Raw genomic sequence first — 12,877 nt, forward strand, 5'->3', positions numbered from 1 at the left:
ATATTAATTTAATACTGTAAGTGTGAAAATCATTTAATTTTTTTTATTGTGAAAACTTTAAAAACAAGCACTCATTCAGTGGGGAAAATAAGTATTTAATACATTGCTGATTTAGCAAGTTTTCCCAAAAACAAAGAATGGAGAGGTCTGTAATATTTATTGTTGGCACACTTCAACTGTGACAGACAGAATCCAAAAACAAAATCTAGAAAATCACATTGTATGATTTTAAATAATTGCACTTTATTGCTTGAAACAAGTATTTGATCACCTACCAACCACACTCCAACCTCTCCACCATGGCCAAGACCAAAGAGCTTCTCTGAACACCAGGGATTCACGATAGGACAATAGGCAAACAGTTTGCTGAGAAGGCAACAACTGTTGGAGGAATTATTAGAAAATGGAAGAAACACAAGATCACTGTCAATCTTCCTTGGTATGGGGCTCCATGCAAAATCTCACCATGTGAGGTAAGGATGATTCTTTTTTTTTTTTTTTAAATTCTTTATTTTAAAGACCGACTCAAGAACATACAAAGTAACACCTGCTCCACAAAGAGCAGAATGACAGATTTCAAATATTTAACAATGACATGTATCCCACCCTTCCGCACCCCTGTACATATCAAGTCACTGCAACTGCTCAAGTCAGGCCCAATTTAATCCTTTTATAAACCAACCCAACAAGGGTAGAATACAGAACATAGAAAGAGAGAGCAAAGAGTTTAGAACAGGTTAAGAGAAAGAGGTAGAAAGGGGAATAGGGGGGAGGGGAGAATAGGGGAAGATAGGGGACAAAGAAGTGAGAAGAAGGGAGAGCGAGAGAAGAAAAAGAGGAAAGGGGGAGAAGAGGGAAAAAAAAAAAAAAAAAAGGGGGGGGGGAGAGTGTTTCCCCAGAGCCTCACAGCAGCCGTGGAACAGGGAGTAGTCTGGCGTATTCCGCCGAGTAAGTGAACTCCAACCATGGAAACCAAGTCCTATGAAAATCTTCCTGTCTGTCATTGAGAGAGGATGTCAGGTCCTCCATGTGCCTTAGGTCGTTAACCCTTGAAACCCACTGTGCCAGTGTGGGGGGGTAGAAGACTTCCAGCCAAGCGGGATGCAAGACCTGGCAGCCATTACCAGAAATCTAAGCAAAGAGCGCTTGTATCTAGAAGCTGGGAGTTCCGAAAGCTGTAAGATAAACAGTTCCGGACCCAATGTCTCCCCCGTGCCGGTCACCAGTCTAATTACCTCCCTCACTTCTGACCAAAACCGTTGCAAGGAAGGGCAGGACCAAAAGATGTGCACGTAATCACCCTCCCCCGAGCCACACCTCCAGCAAATGGGGTCGACTGAGGGGAATATCCTATGAAGTCTTGTCGGGACTCTATACCACCTAGTCAGCAGTTTGAAGTTGGCCTCCAACAGTCTGGAACTGACCGAGGTTTTATGTGCCATCATTAGGACGTTGTTTCGTTGCGTGTCAGATAGAGCCGTCCCTAGGTCCCTTTCCCACTGCCGCAAATAGACCGGGGTGGGCAAATCTCCCGGGTCTGATAGCAAATTGTATGCCAGGGAAAGTGAGTGCCGCAGGGCCCCCTCTCCCAAGCACAATTTTTCGAATCTTGTGGGAGGCCCAGCGTACCGGGCGAAGCAGGGAAGGGAGCTCATGAAATGCCTCAACTGCATGGCCCTCCATCTCCCCAAGGGGTCCGGAGGCAAGAGACCACAAATATCCGAAAGAGATAGCCAGTCACCCTCCCCTCCCAGTTGGTAAGCTCTGAATCTGCCCCCCTGTACCCAGCTCCGAAAAACTGGGTCCGAGAGGCCAGGACGGAAATCCGGATCTCCTATAATTGGTGACATGGGGGAAGGCAACGGCAGGAGGAGGCGCCGAACCTCGCCCCTCGAACAGCATTCCAGAGTAGCGCCAATAGTGGGGTGAGATCTCAAAGTAGTCGGGAAAAAGCTTACGAGCCAAGGCATGGCCGGTAAATGTACCTCCGAGAAGCTCTGTTCCAGGGCGACCCACGGTTTCATCCTAGAGTGACGGCACCAATCCAGAACCCTAACCATATGTGTGGCCCAGTAATATTTTTTCATATCAGGTATTCCCAGCCCTCCCCTACACCTAGGTCTGCACAGTAGGGAACGGGAAAATCTCGCCGGCTTATTCGCCCAGATAAATTTAGTATATAGTGAGGCCAATTCCTTGAAGAAAGAGCTCGGGATCTTAATTGGCAGGGCCTGGAAGAGGTATAGAAGTCGCGGTAATATATTCATTTTCAATATTGCACATCTCCCAAACCATGTGAAGAGGCCCCTTGCCCAATTTGCGCAGTCTGTTCTAATGGACTGCAGGAGAGGGAGATAGTTCAGCTTATATAGTTGGCTAGTGTCCGCAACCAGCTGGACCCCCAGGTACCTCAGAGAGTGATTAGCCCACTTAAACCCGAACGTAGATTGTAGCGAGATAACATGATCTTGGGGGAGAGATACATTCATAGCCTCCGATTTTGACATGTTAATTCTAAAATTAGAAAGAGAGGAGTATGTTTCCAGCTCTCTCAGTAGATTGGGCAGGGAGACCCGAGGGTTGGTAATAAAGAAAAGTAAGTTGTCCGCGTACGCCGTGATTTTGTAGGTGGAACCAGCAAGTATAGGGCCGGAAATGTCAATGTTACCTCTAATTCGGCTAAGCAGGGGTTCCAGGGTCAGGATAAAGATCAGGGGTGAGAGGGGGCATCCCTGCCTTGTGCCGTTAAGAATGGGAAATCTATCTGAAAGGAGACCGTTCACCCTGACCGCGGCAGAGGGGTTACTATACAAAGAGCATATCCACCTGAGCAACATCCTCCCCAACCCCACCTCCCGCAGAACCTCCTCCATGAATATCCAATTGACTCTGTCGAACGCTTTTTCTGCGTCGGTCAACAGGAGCATCAGGGGCAACCCTTCCGATTTAGCCCTGTGGATTAAGTTCAGCGCCTTAGTGGTGTTGTCCCTCGCTTCCCTTCCCATCATGAACCCAGCCTGGTCCGGGTGGACAATCCCCCCCAGCAATGGAGAGAGTCTCTCTGATAATATTCTGGTGAAGAGCTTCAAGTCTGTGTTGAGGAGGGAGATGGGTCGGTAACTAGAACAAGAGGTAGGGTCTTTACCCTCTTTAGGGATGACTACTATATTAGCGGCCAGAGAGTCTCTCGGCAAGTGGACTTTTTCGGAGAGTGAGATATTGTTAAAGGCAGAGAGAAATGGGGGGTTGTAGTAAAGCAGGGGGAAGCCATCTGGGCCAGGGGCCTTACCAGTGGGGGAATTTTTAATTGCAGCCCAGTACTCCTCCTCTGAGATGGGTCTTTCCAGGGCGTCCGCATCCTCCGGTTTAAGGTGTTTCAAACCGGAGTTTGAAATGTACTTCTGGATACGCTGCCGTAGTTCCGTCCTGGCCCTCTCAGACCGCCCCCCATCTATTGAGTAGAGAGAGGAGTAGAAGTCTTTAAAGGCGGAGGCAATGTCTTTCGGAAGAGTGGCCCACCTGTCGCCCGAAATGTGCACTCTAGGAACATAGCCCCTCGCCCTCTGTGTCCGGAGGGCTCTAGCCAGGGTCCTGCCACTTTTATTGCCATATTCATAGAAATGCCGCCTACACTTAGCTAGCACTCCCTTGGCCTTTTGATATAACAGGGACCTGAGTTCCTCTCTCTTCCTGGCCAGATTGGCACCCACGTTCCCTCCCAGAGACCCCTTGTGGACTGCTTCCAACTCCCTTATGTCTGCTAGGAGAGATGTAACCTCAGCTTCCCGTTCCCTTTTCAGACGGGCCCCATGTTTGATGAATAATCCCCTCACAACACATTTGTGAGCTTCCCACACAATGTTGGGGGACACCCCCTCCCCCCCACTACAGTCAAAGTATTCCGTCAAGGCCACCCTTATTTCTTGCATTATCACAGGCTCATTGAGTAGCGAGGTGTTCAATATCCACTGACTCTGCCTCCCGATGGGACATCCAAGGGACAGAGTGACCATAATCAGGGCGTGATCAGACAAAGATATGCACTCAATTGAAGCATCCACCAGAGAGTGTAGGTCCCCATGTTTAATAAAAAAGAGGTCCAACCTAGAATAGCAGTCGTGCGCTGCAGAATAAAATGAAAAGTCTTTGTCTGATGGGTGCAGCAATCGCCAAGTGTCTATCAGTTGGTGGTCATGTAGTCCCCGTCTCATCCGGCGCAGCGTCATGTGTGGCATACCGGACACCCCTTTTGAACTGTCCCTCAACAGTTCCAACACTACATTAAAGTCGCCCCCGAGAACCAGAGTACCCTCCGAGAATTCCTCTATCTTCTCAAGGTAACGCAGCAAGGTGGGACATTGGCCCGCATTAGGCAAGTATACTGCCACGAATGTAAATGTCTGAGTTGCAATGCGTCCCTTGAGCATCATAAGCCTACCCTGGTCATCTGTCTGAGAGTCTAACAATTCCCAAGGGAGCGTACTGGACATAAGGATGCTCGTGCCCCTAGATCTAGGATCAGGGGAGGGTGAGTGGTGCACTATGGGGTACCTTCTGTCCGAGAGTCTGTAAGGTTTAGCTTCACAGTAGTGTGTCTCTTGGAGGAAGGCTACCTGGATTCGGTTTTTCCAGAGAAGGTTCAGTAGAATAGACCGTTTCTCAGGGCTATGAAGGCCTTTGACATTCAGTGAGCCCACCCGTAGTTCGGCCTGCCTCTGTTTCGCCATTCTCTGTCGCGAGACCCTAGAGAAACAAACAAAGAAAGAAGAAGGGAAAAAAAAAAGGGGGGGGGAGGAAGCTGGTAAAAAGAGATAGGGGGGGAAGAAAAAGTATTGACAAAGGAGGAAGTAGCAGAGACCCTTTAGCAGGGGGAAGAGAGAAAGGCAAAAAGTTCAGAGAAGAGAACAAGAAAGTGGAAAAGCAGCAGGACTGCCGCTCGCAGTACCAGGGACCAGCCCAGGGACTACTAAGGAAAAGATAGGGACCAGAACTGACATGCGGCCAGAGCGCAGACCCGCGCCCCTCTTATTAATACTAAATGACCCTTCTCCCCGACGACGAGGGAGGGTCAGCCGATTAATCACCCACACACCCCACCACCCAGGACGGACACAGTAAAGAAAAACTTTCCCCCCCCCCAATCTTAAACTAGTCATTGCCATAGAAATAGGATTTTCAAAAACTTAAGTCAATAGGCTATGTCCAGAAAAAACTAGCCCAAGGCCAGGACTCCTGCTTAGGGGTCGTACAGACGTAAGAGAGCCTCCCAGCTCCCAGTTCTTTGACTCCGTCTCCCATCAAAAGCACCTCCGTCTCATAGCTTGGACCACTCCTTCCTCCCAACAGCACCCGGTACATGCCATGCCCCTCAAGGATCACCGCTTTGGGTAGGACGGGTACCTCCCTTCCTCCTCCGCAGCCCCGGGGGTACCTGGGGTTCCCACTCCATCCAGTCCGGAATTGAGCATTCTGGTATTCCCAGGAAGGCAAAAAGATTCGGAAGCTCCGAGTGCCTCCTCAGCAAGAACACTGAGTCCCCCTTGCGTACTATCAAATGGAAGGGATGGCCCCATCTATATGAGGCGTTCACTTCTTTGATGCCAAGCAGGAGAGGATGAAGCAGGCGTCTCATATATAGTGTGCGGCTGGAGACATCAGGAAATAACTTCACCATGGCCCCATCCATCTCCACAGGTCCGTATGACCAAGCTCCCTGTAGGATCCTTTCTCTGTCCCCGTAATAAAGCAAACGACATAGTACATCTCTAGAGGAGGGGACAGATCTAGGGCCCAGCCTTGCGACTCTGTGAATTCTGTCGAAGAGATAGGTAGCCTCCGAGGGGCGATCAGTGACCCGGTTGAAGATGTTTAAGACTTTAGTACGCAGGAGTTCCTGGGGCCAGTCCTCCGGTATACCCTTTAGCCTGATATTATTTCTTCTGCCTCTCTTCTCTTGGTCATCCAAGAGCAGGGCAAGGTCTCTGATGCGGGCATTGGATGACTCACAGTCCCTCTCAATCCTCTCCATTCTGCTCTCCAGGGACTCCTGAGCCTGCTCTGTGGCCTCAATTCTGTCCTCCAATACCACCATTTCCTCCCTCAGGGCAGACAGCGCCATCTGCTGGGAGGATTTAATTCTAGCCACAACGTCCTCCAGATCTTTCTTGCTGGGGAGGGCCAAAATAAGTTCTCTTAGGGCTTGTATGTCTCCCTGTGGGGGGCCAGAGTGCAGATTGTTTAATATAGCCTGAGGCTCCGTGTGCCACGTGGGCGGGGGGGTCCCCTGTGTGCAGAGCATGGCAGGTATACCCGGGTCTGGTGATCCACCCAGGGCCCCCTCTCTATCCACAACAGCGTGCTGTGAGGCAGGTTGAGCAGGCCCCCCCCTCCTCCAGTCCTCTGTACCTGGGCCCACTCCGTCCAGTCTCACCGCCGACTCTGTCCTCCGGTTCTCTCCACCGCTGGTCCCCTGCACTGCTTCACAGGCTGAGGGAGAGTGCCGAGCTGCATCTGGGGAATCCCCGGCTGGAGGACGCCACGCGCCCGTCGGCGCCATCTTGCTCCGGGCCGCCTGCGGAGGTTCAGAGCCCGGCGCCGTCAGGAACTTTGTGAGGCTCCCCTGGGGTCTCCGGCTCGTCACTTGGGAGGCAGGGGCGGGCGCTACCCCCGGTCTCTTCTTGGGGGCCATCCTGGGTAAGTGGGGACTGCAGGATCTTATAAAATTTGGCTGTGGGCGCAGGAGCTCTGGAATCAAGCGTCCTCACGCTTCCATGTCAGGACACGCCCCCCAGGTAAGGATGATTCTGAGAAAGGTCAGGAATCAGCCCAGAAGTGCCTGGTGGACCTGGTTAATGACCTGAAGAGACCTGGGACCACAGTCTCAAAAATGACAATTAGTAACACACTACGCTGTCATGGATTAAAATATTGCAGGGAACGCAAGGTCCTCCTGCTCATGTCAGCAAATGTCCAGGTCCGTTTGAAGTTCACTAATGACCTTCTGGATGATACAGAGGAGGCATAGGAGAGGATCATGTGGTCAGATGAGACCAAAACAGAACTTTTTGGTATGAACTCCACTCATCATGTTTGGAGGAAGAAGAAGGATAAGTATAATCCCAAGAACACCCTCCCAACCATGAAGCATGGGGGTGGAAGCATCAAACTTTGGTGTTGTTTTTCTGCAAAGGGGAGAGGACGACTGCACCATATTGAAGGAAGGAAGGATGGGGTCATGTATCGCAAGATTTTGGCCAACAACCTCCTTACCTCAGTAAGAGCATTGAAAATGAGTCGTGGCTGTGTCTTCCAGCATGACAATGACCTGAAATACACAGCCAGGGCAACTAAGGGATGGCTCTCTAAGAAGCATTTCAAGGTCCTGCAGTGGCCTAGCCAGTCTCCAGACCTGAACCCAATTGAAAATCTTTGGAGGGAGCTGACACTCAATGTTATCCAGTGACAACCCTGAAAATTGAAAGATATGGAAAAGATATGTATGAAGCACTGGGCCAAAATCCCTGCTGCAGTATGTAAAACTTGATCAAGAACTACAAGAAATGTCTGACCTCTGTAATTGCAAACAAAGTTTCTGTACCAAATATTAAGTTCTGCTTTTCTATTGTATCAAATACTTATTTCATGCAATAAAATGCAAATTAATTATTTAAAAATCATACATATGATGTGATTTTCTGGACTTTTTTTATTCTGTCTGTCAGAGTTGAAGTGTACCTATGATAAAAAATTACAGACCTCTCCATTCTTTGTAGGTGGGAAAACTTGCAAAATCGCAGTGTATCAAATACTTATTTTTCTATTGTACATGGATCGGCAGAAAAGGTAAAAGGAAAAAAGCTCTCAGAATATGGCGATGTATAGTATAGACCAAAAGTTTGGACACACCTTCTCATTCAAAGAGTTTTCTTTATTTTCATGACTCTGAAAAATGTAGATTCACATTGAAGGCATCAAAACTATGAATTAATACATGTGGAATGAAATACTTAACAAAAAAGTGTGAAACAACCGAAAATATATCTTATATTCTAGGTTCTTCAAAGTAGCCACCTTTTGCTTTGATTACTGCTTTGCACACTCTTGGCATTCTCTTGATGAGCTTCAAGAGGTAGTCACCGGAAATGGTCTACCAACAGTCTTGAAGGAGTTCCCAGAGATGCTTAGCACTTGTTGGTCCTTTTGCCTTCACTTTGCAGTCCAGCTCACCCCAAACCATCTCGATTGGGTTCAGGTCTGGTGACTATGGAGGCCAAGTCATCTGGCGTAGCACCCCATCACTCCCCTTCTTAGTCAAATAGCCCTTACACAGCTTGGAGGGGTGTTTGGGGTTATTGTCCTGATGAAAAATAAATGATGGTCCAACTAAACGCAAACCGGATGGAATAGCATGATGCTGCAAGATGCTGTGGTAGCCATGCTGGTCAGTATGCCTTCAATTTTGAATCAATCCACAACAGGATCACCAGGAAAACACCCCCACACCATCACACCTCCTCCTCCATGCTTCACGGTGGAAACCAGGCATGCAGAGTCCATCCGTTCACCTTTTTTGCGTCGCACAAAGACACGGTGGTTGGATCCAAAGATCTCAAATTTGGACTCATCAGACCAAAGCACAGATTTCCACTGGTCTAATGTCCATTCCTTGTGTTCTTTAGTCCAAACAAGTAATTTAAGGGTGCTTTACACGCTGCAACATCGCTAACGATATATCGTCGGGGTCACGTCGTTAGTGACGCACATCCAGCATCATTAGCGACATCGCAGCGTGTGACACCAATTAGCGACGATCAACGAGCACAAAACCGTGAAAAATCGTTGCTCGTTGACACGTCGTTCATTTCCTTAATATCGCTGCTGCAGGTATGATGTTGTTCGGCGTTCCTGCGGCAGCACACATTGCTATGTGTGACACCGCAGGAACAACGAACATCTTCTTACCTGCGTCCACCGGCAATGAGGAAGGAAGGAGGTGGGCGGCATGTTCCGGCCGCTCATCTTCACCCCTCCTCTGCTATTGGACGGCTGCCGTGTGACGTCGCTGTGACGCCGCACGAACTGCCCCCTTAGAAAGAAGGCGGTTCGCCGGTCAGAGCGACGTCACAGGGAAGGTAAGTCAGTGTGACGGGTGTTAGCGATGTTGTGTGCCATGGGCAGCTATTTGCCCAAGATGTACAACCGACGGGGGTGGGTACGCTCGCTAGCGATATCGGTACCGATATCGTAGCGTGTAAAGTACCCTTTATTCTCTGCAGTAGAGGTGACTCTTGGTCTTCCTTTCCTGGGGCGGTCCTCATGTGAGCCAATTTCTTTGTAGAGTTTGATGATTTTTGCCACTGCACTTGGGGACACTTTCAAAGTTTTCCCAATTTTTCGGACTGACTGACCTTATTTTCATTTAGTGCCACTATCAGAGATTGACAATTGTATTTAACTGGTTAACAGCCGCAGGCAGAGCTCCACTCCAATTGCGGTTCTAAAAGGCACAGAATGGCTGATTAAAGCAGCCATCATGTGCTGGGAAAGATGTGGGCTCGGCGAGCCACCATTAAAAATTGAAATACTGATTCAACAATTGAAATATATAGATGTAAATACATGTACACTGCACCATTATATCACCTTGTCTAAGTAGAACACTCGTTAGCTAGAAAGAATAGGGGGAAGGAAAGCGCAATAGCGATCGGAGATGTTTTTAGGGAGCATCTAGAGCACCAGGGTGCAGGGAGAGTAGCTAGGAGTTCAGGACAGGAAAGAGAAACCAGATGGACAATGTTCAGAAGAATCTTGTATTTTTTTTATATACATAATATATAAAATCACTGTTTGAATCAATTTTTTATGCTAAAGATATTTATTTTTATTTTGAGGATTATTAAGACAACAATTAATAGCATCTACAAGTAAAAATAAAACTTCCCGATTGCAAACAATTAGGTTCTGCATCTTGAATGATTCAATTGGCACAAATGTAATGTTTCCCTTTTCTACCTTTCTAGCCTTGCGTTGTGACAAAAGCTAGCATCTCAGATTTGATTGTGGCACAGAACTATATTCCTCAGCATCTATGACTCTTTTCTGAAACTATATACTGTACATTAAAAATATTGTCAATGTATGATTTGGGAGGTTTTTTTAATTAATGTCTGAAATATTAACATTACCTACTTATAAAAATGAACTGCGTAAGTGTTCCTGTTTAAGTGCAAGTGGTACCACGGACCTTTTTAGATTTGTTTGGAGAACCAAGAATTCATATTAACCTAATAATACAAATCACATTCCAGGAGTTTTGTAAACATTGTGGTGTTCTAGCAATAAATTGATGCAAGATGGATTTTTATTCTTATTTATATATCACACTACCTTCAGCTACAAACTTGGGTCACAAGCAGAGATTATAATCTATAGGCTTGATTCTCTATGAAGAAGAGAAACCTCAGGATTAACAACTGTGTTTCCCCAAAATTAAGACCTACCCCATAAATAAGTCCCAGTTGCGGCTCATTTTTGCATACCATACTAATAGTATCCTGAAAAAGAGCTTGGGCAGCCCTTTGGGGACATGTAACTTTTACTGCTGTATGTTGCACCGTTATGTTGCTGTAAGCCCTGGAAAATGTATACTCACGCACCAGCTATTAATGCAAAATGAATATTCACCCCTTCCTCACCAATAATCCCTCCCAACCCTCTGCTCCGGTGTCTGTGATTGGGTGCACTCAGACTGCTGTGTTACTCGCCTAAGGATCGCATTGCAATCCTCGGACTGGCCGTCTACTCTTCTAACCTGAGCGTGACAGCAAGTATTTCTATGCAGTCACTCTCAGGTCAGTAGAGCAGACGGCCAGTCTGAGGATTGCAACACGATTAGTATATACAGTACAGATCAAAAGTTTGGACACACCTTCTCATTCAAAGAGTTTTCTTTATTTTCATGACTCAAAATTCAATTCAAAATTGTAGATTCACATTGAAGGCATCAAAACTATGAATTAACACATGTGGAATGAAATATTTAACAAAAAACTGTGAAACAACTGAAAATATGTCTTATATTCTAGGTTCTTCAAAGTAGCCACCTTTGGCTTTGATTACTGCTTTGCACACTCTTGGCATTCTCTTGATGAGCTTCAAGAGGTAGTCACCGGAAATGGTTTTCACTTCACAGGTGTACCGGATCAGGTTTAATAAGTGGGATTTCTTGCCTTATAAATGCTTTTATAATATTTTGCTATGTAATCTGACAGCAGCATAAGGTAGATGATGAGACCCTGATTCCAATGATGTATCACTTAGCTGGGTGCAACCCTTGTGACAGAAATCAAAGTTCTTTCTTCTACAGATTTAGCTTGAAATGTTGAGCCCTCTGTAACCCAATGATTGGCAGCTTTCTGTGTAAAATGTATATTGACAGAGTACTGCTAATCAGTGCTGGAGACAAGATTGTATGAGCAAACACAGCAGAGCTATCTAAATAATGATAATCTCCTGCTGATTAAACACTGAATTTATCAAAACAGAAATATAAATATAAAATATAGAAAGGTAGAAAAGGATTGAGAAGGGCAAGAAACATCACAGCCATTTTTAAATCAAGATGTTGGGTTGTGAAGTCACGGGTTTAAAGTTCTCTAAACCTTTTAGATAGCTATCAATCAAAGGATGGTTTGGACCAATCGTTCAACCATCAGCTATCCCCATACAAAGGAGCGCTCAGCTGGCCAAGCGTTTCAGTGTTATCTATGAGAGAGCTGCTGCCAAACATCTCTGGCGGTGGCTTATCTCTTAAGAGTACAAAAGGATTGTCAGTCCAAAATCGGACATGCTGGATCCTTCTATACACTGACATCATATATAGACAGTCAGGAAGGCCTCCATATGCATTAGCCTACCTACCAAATCTGTCAATATAGGGGAGTTCAGCCAACATTAAAGCTGGGGTCACACTAAACGACCGCGACAACGACGTCGCTGTTACGTCACCATTTTCTGTGACGTAGCAGCGACTTTGTAAGTCGCTGTTATGATCGCTGCTTAGCTGTCAAACACAGCAGCTGAAGCAGCGATCATAACGACACGCGTCGTTGTTCTGCAACATGTGCAGAGAGCAGGAGCCGCGCACACTGAGCGCTGGCTCCTTGCTCTCCTAGCTACAGTACACATCGGGTTAATTACACGATGTGTACTGCAGCTACATGTGCAGAGAGCAAGGAGCCGCACACACTGCTTAGCGCTGGCTCCTTGCTCTCCTAGCTACAGTACACATCGGGTTAATTACACGATGTGTACTGCAGCTACATGTGTACAGAGCAGGAGCCGGCGCTGGCAGCAAGAGCGGCGGAGGCTGGTAACGAAGGTAAATATCGGGTAACCACCTTGGATACCCGATGTTTACCTTGGTTACAGCTTACCGCAGCTGCCAGATCCCGGCTCCTGCACCCTGCTCGCTTCATTTCGTCGCTCTCTCGCTGTCACACACAGCGATCTGTGCGTCACAGCGGGAGAGCGACAACCAAAAAATTAAGCTGGACATTCAGCAACGAGCGGCGACCTAACAGCAGGGGCCAGCTCGTTGCTGGATGTCACACACAGCGACAGCGACGGGACGTCGCTGCAACGTCACAGAAAATGGTGACGTAGCAGCGACGTCGTTGTCACTGTGTGTGACACCAGCTTTAGTATATGTATGGGAGCCTTAACACATTTCATCAGCACCATTATTAGGGGAAATGCACTGTGATTAAGGACCCTGTCAATAACATAACTATTTTTTTTTCTCCAAACAGTAATATTAGACCTTCTGGTATCTTGTTTAAATCAAGGAGTTAGAAGGACATGATCATTAAGTTTTTTT

This window comes from Anomaloglossus baeobatrachus, chromosome 2 (genome assembly GCF_048569485.1).
Source record: "Anomaloglossus baeobatrachus isolate aAnoBae1 chromosome 2, aAnoBae1.hap1, whole genome shotgun sequence".
NCBI classification, from domain to species: domain Eukaryota; kingdom Metazoa; phylum Chordata; class Amphibia; order Anura; family Aromobatidae; genus Anomaloglossus; species Anomaloglossus baeobatrachus.